This window comes from Pinus tabuliformis, chromosome 1_2 (genome assembly GCF_031772625.1).
Source record: "Pinus tabuliformis cultivar Carrire ecotype Pingquan chromosome 1_2, CPIR1, whole genome shotgun sequence".
In the NCBI taxonomy this organism is placed as follows: Eukaryota; Viridiplantae; Streptophyta; class Pinopsida; order Pinales; family Pinaceae; genus Pinus; species Pinus tabuliformis.
In genome coordinates, this window is record NC_142298.1 from 426,527,499 (window position 1) to 426,533,822 (window position 6,324).

The following is a 6,324-nucleotide window of genomic DNA, read 5'->3' on the forward strand; positions in this document are numbered from 1 at the left end:
TACAGTTTTAGCAAGTTAGTCACTAGCATACTTTAAGGTCTGAATTTGAATAAGGATTGCTCAGAAGTTTATTTTAAATCTCTAATTAAGATTGGATTTGGACTAAAATAGACCCATGAGTATTGACCAACTATGGGATTCATTGAGAGGATAAAAAACCTAAGCGAATTTATTCACAATAGTGGAAAATTTCTAAGGGACAGTAGTAACAAAGATAGGAGTAGAGAAGATAAATTAGATAGTCATCCTCAAGCATAAATTTAGCAGCCCACAGATTCGAAATCATCTTCACATATACTGAGGCGTATCTATTGTGCAGAACAAATCTGAGCAGAGCTCGAGGAAAGGTAAAGGAATAGTATTTGATTACTTACTGGCACACTTCACTTCAGTTGATTTGAGGTATGATGTACTTCACATCAACAAACCAAAGACTTGAAGTATCACATATTGTTTGTTAGAAATGAATTAGGCCATATTTTACCGCCATTTTTTATGTAATAAGTTATTGCTAGCATTTGACATTGTTGGAATTATTGGGAAATAAGCATGTTTTGTTGAAGGATTGACATTGAGAGATTATGCTTGATGATGAGTTGAATAGGTTGTTGCTAGGGTTTTATGATACAAAGAAAGAAACAAAATTTGCAGATTTATTGCATGTTTGAGGAGACAGAGTACATTGATCCCAATGTATTAATGGCCCAGTCTACTTATGGTTGTGTATGATGCTCAATTTATCATGTATGAACATTTAATGAGTCAAATAAGAGTGTTGGCTATGGTAAGAATTGTTGATTCTAGTATTATCATATATTGGTTTGATCTATTGACTTGTATGCAGTTGATGAGATGTACTTGGTAGTAGGGTTTGGTATTGAATGAAGTTGTTATTGCTACAAGATTTTATGTTGCTAATGGGCTGATAAAATGACCAACAATGAGTGAATTCTCAATCATTTGATAATGAGAAAACAATTTATTTTGAATGTTGTTAAGATTTGAGTAGAGGAAGTTGATGAGTTTGTGACAATATTGCAGAGCGACATAGATAACAACTATTTTGATATTTTGATATTGAGCATAGGTGGATCTAGTCTTAAAATTGTGAAACATGGTCCACTGCGGTGAATTAAAGGGTGTCGGGGTGGTGCAAGGCAAAGAGTGGAGTCTCCTTTAGGTTGGAGCTTGAGAACACTTCAAGGAAACATACGGGTGTTAGGGTTGGTTGGAGCCTACGTAGGGTGTTGGAGAATCCTTTCAGTGGAAGCTAATAAAACCATGGTGTTGGAGTATCCTTTCAGTCGAAGATGATAAAACCAGGGCATTGGATCATTCTTCTAGTTGGGGCTAGTAAACGAGGGCATTGGAGCGTCCTTCCAGTTGGAGTTGGTAAACCAACGCACTGGAGCATCCTTCCAGTTGGAGCTAATAAACCAAGGCATTGGAGTGTCCTTCAGGTTGGAGGCTCCATTTGAGGATGAGAATCTTGGAATTTGGAGCTTCTTATTAATGTAATATTTTAAAGACATATATTAAGAAGTGTTCGATGGTTTTTCTCTTAGGAGGGTTTCCACCTAAAAATCTCTTGTGTGTTGTCTTGGATGTTGTGCATTGTTGAATGGTGTTATTGTTTGTTCATGTGATGTGATGCTAACTTATGCTTTGAATTAATGCTAATGATAATTAATGCTTTGTGAAGTTAAAATCAACTAATTGAAGTGAAGTATTGATTCACCCCCCTCTCATTGTTTCCAACAACCCAAACTAGAAATATAATATGAACATACAAATAATATCATCCATGGCCAAATGTGAATATTATTGATGCAAGAGAATCTTAATAATTATATGTATTTAATTTTCCTGTGTCTAAGAAGTTTGTAGAAAACTCTATATAATGTAGATTTTTAAATTTGGAATATATTTCTCATAGGTTTCTAGGTTTGAGATAATTCTTTTGAACTTCCTCCATATATTTAGGAGAGGAATAATCTATTAAGGGATCAATATCATTCCTTATATAACTATAAAAAAAGATGTAATGCATTGTTGGAGGACAAGAAAAGGTTTTGGGTTCTCTTCATAAATTAAGTTTGAGTTTTATGTGGAATTTGGTTTGAGTTTATAAGCTCGATGTCAATTTTTGGTATCATAGCTATGTGTCGAGAGAGTTGTGTGTTGGAACTAGTGGAGCATTGGAGCTAGTTCAACATGGAACCATGTAAAATAATTGTGCTTAAGAGAGTTGTTTGTTGGATCTTGTGCAACGTTGAAGTTGGTGCTACATGGAATCCACACAATAGAGTTGTGTGCTGAGAGATTTGTGCATTGGAGCTAGTGCTACATGGAACCCACACGATATAGTTGTGTGCCGAGAGATTTGTGCATTGGACCTAGTGGAGCATTGGAGCTAGTGCTACATGGAACCCACACACAAGTAAAAGTCATGAGATACACTATCACACATGAGTGAAGAAGAAAGCTTAAAACCGAGCAACCTAAAAAATATTGTTGAGTGTTGAGCAGTTAGCAAAGTCTCGGGAGTAGTGAGAAAACTTTGGGGAGTGTTGAGCAAAGTCTCACAAGAAATGTCTGGTGAGTCAGTGGGCAAAGTTTGGAAGTAGAATATTGGATGGTTGAATGTTGGTGCTTTATTTTCTTTACATGTCATTGGATACAAGAAGAAAAATGTTGGATGTTAGAACATTGGTATGTTGCACACATAGCTAGAGCTACATGATCGATTGCTTTCTAGTCTTATAGTTTCACACAATAAGGCAAGTCCACCTTGGGCCTAGATCAATTTCGAGGCAGTGCATCAAGCACATACATGCAACGCAACCTCTAGTAGGGGTTGAAGGAAGAATCCCCCACCTCTCTCTTGTTGAGTGGACCTCCATATGGTGTGACCTACTATCAATCGTGCATGCATTTTCGGGGAGAAAAACCGAATAGTTAGTTAATGAATGTTTCTTTATTTTACATGCTAATGATTTGACACTAATACTTTCATGAAGTATTTCACTGGTTATTTTTTCTTTCCATATTTTTTCTCAATCATTCACACACACATATATAATTTGTAGAAACCATAGATTCATGGTTGGTAAACAATACTCGAGTAAATTACTTAAATTGATTGGAAAAGGAAGACTTGGTTTAGAAACCAGAATAATAAAATAGCAAAGATGGAACAGAGAGCCACATGTGCTAGAATTGGATGAGGAAGACCAGATGTAAACAAAATCTTACTCGAATAAGTAAGAAGCATAAGAACAATATTAGATACAATGGAGATGACACAAAGGAGAGGCATAGAAACCAGGGACATCAATGATCGAGAAGAGTCCTTGGAAGAAGAAGAAATTGACATTGAAGAAGAAAATCAAGCAGAAAGAATGAGTAATATAATTGCAAGAATGAGAGCCAAACCAAGATTAGAAGTGCCTATGTATGAGGGAAACTTAAATGAAAAATAATTGATTGATTAGATTAGCATCATGGATAAATATTTTGATTACAAGAACGTATTCGAGTAGAAGAAGGTGAAGTTTGTGGTTACCAGATTAAAGGGACATGCCTCGCTATGGTGGGACAACGTGCAAGCGTAGTGAAGGAACAAAAGAAAGAAAAAAATAACTAGTTGGGGCTGGATGGTGGAAAAATTAAAAGGTAAATTTATGCCCCAATATTATCAACTAAATCTCTTTAGAAAAATGCAAAACCTTAAACAAAAATCAATGTCTATAAAGGAGTATACAAAAAGAATTTTATAATTAATTGTTGTCCATGTAGAAGGAGACACTGAAAAGATAACAAGCAATATTGATGGATTAACATATGAAATCCAAGATGGACTAAGTATTTTGTCTTCGAGAATGGTTGAAGAAGCATACCAGGTAACTCTCAAGGTGGAAGATATTGAGAAATCTAGGGGTAGCTAGAGTAGAGGACTTCTCTTAACTTTATAACTGCCTTTGATATATTTTTACTTTACTTGATTAGCTTCTTCTTCCACTTGATTATTATTAGTGTCCTTTATCATCAAACGACTACCAAACAATAAAATCAATGAGACAATAGGACAAGATGTAGGCGATCATCAAGGCCAAAACCCCTCAAACTGATAGGATAACCCACAAGAATTATTCTCTTCTTATAGAACTTCAATTGACGAATTGAAATACCTATGACCCTTGACCAAGACCCTTCAAGGCCAAGTCAAACCTTGTTTCCAACAACTTCTACAATTTCAACTTACCCAACAGATTCTTCTAGAACTTTGATCTTCCCAACAAATTCTTCTACAACTTTGACCTACCCAACAAACTCTCTTGCAACTTCGACTTGCCTAGAAAATTCTTCTTCAACTTCGACTAGCCCAGAAAATTATTTTGTCCAACAAATTCTTCTACCCAGAAAATTATTTTTCCCAACAAATTCTTTTGCATAGCAAATGTAGAAACCCTAACACAAGAGAGAGAGAAAGAGAGGCCCAAAAACTTTAATCTAGTTCTTCTCTTTTTTTTTCATCCTTTTCCAGCTTGTATATTAAAAAGATCAAACTTTCTTGAATGAGTCTCCAAATGAGGTCGAGTTCCTTCTTATTTATAGGCTTGCAAGGGGTATGAATTGCCATATTTAGGCCAACTTGTCTCTTCATGTAGGCCGACTTGATCTTTGCACCATGACAAGATCTTGGAGGGCATTTTGACTCTATTTTGACTCAAATAAATTTTCTTTACAATATGTAACATGCCCAAATGGGTCTTCAATACATGATAATGATTCAATTGAATTTATGACAAACCTAGAAGCACTCATTGGGTGCTTGACCTAAAAATAAATTTCCCTTGAGAATGAAATCAATGCCTCAAGAATAACAATAATAATTTTATTTTTTTCTTTTCATTAAATACATAATATCATGATTACATATGTCATTATGAACATCGAACCTAGTTACATATTTCAACACTCCCTCTTAACTAGGGAGGTATTCATAACCCATACAAGGTACTTGGACATTCTCAATATGAAGAATTCTCATAAGAAGAGTCGAATTGGTAACCCATTTGTATAGCATCATACCATCTTGTTGATGGTGTTGGACCCACCAACATTCAGGGGATCTCTCGCCTATGAAGTCCCAACCAAACCTCACACTGTTTGGTGTAGGAATCCCATCCGATATGATGGCCCGGTTTCCATTATCTTAAAGATATGCCTTAGCTCTTGCTTGTTAGCACATGAGAGTGGTATAATTAGTCTTCAAACAACGAGGTTCATGTGCCTGGTGAGTGCTTAGTGTAACTTGTTTCTAATTTATTTCACTGCAGAGGGATAAGGTTAGAGTGAGTCTCAAGTCGAAAGGGAATAGTCCCAACTTTGCTAGAGACACACAACACAACAGGATCTATGCAACTTTCGGCGGAGTAGTCCACATGGATGCGATAGTCACAAACATAAAGTTAATAGATAGCACATACAACACCCAACAGAGTAGTCCACACAAGTGTGATGGTCGTTATAACAAGTTTACAAGAATGAATCTGTCGAGTGTCCAACAAAGTAGTCCACACGGGCGAGACAACAATAACAAATGATACAACACATTTCCAACAACATCTGCACTAAAACAACCAAAATAGTTCAAGTATCTTAGTACAAGTTAAAGCAACATGCATTACAGGCATCCAAAGAATAGTCTTACAAACGAATACAATACATGTGTGAAAACGTGCTGGCCTGTGACAGGCTTTTGAATTAAGTGAAAGTTCCAAAACACATCCATATGCCATACATCACTAACTCTGATAGCGAGGCATTGGAGCCAATACTCACTCCTCAAAGAAAGGACTGAAGACTCTCAAGGCTATGTGGGAGGATCCAAGGTGAAAAGTCATTTTCATGTACAAATGATGGGTATATATAGCCAAGGGTGAAACTGACCCTTGTGACTATTCAAATTACATGAATATTTGACTTTATTTGTGGCTCTCTTGGACTTCCACGTTACATTACATTGATTACAACCAGTATGACCCAAAGTAGTGATGTGACAGAGGCGACTCACGACATAACTTGACAAGACACTGTTGGATGTGTTGTTCATTTCGAACTGCTATGCTGCTAAGTGATGAGTGTGCTTGTGGTGTACCATAGCTTCATCTCTACATCGAAGTGTGCACAGAGTCTTTAATGGTCTTGGTGTTCGCTTGATAGTTCATGCATGCACATGTGTCTCCTTCGCTTGCTACTTGGTATGCTTTGTGTGTTCGTCCAACTGCGAGCAAGCCTTCTAGCATGCACTCCTTGTTC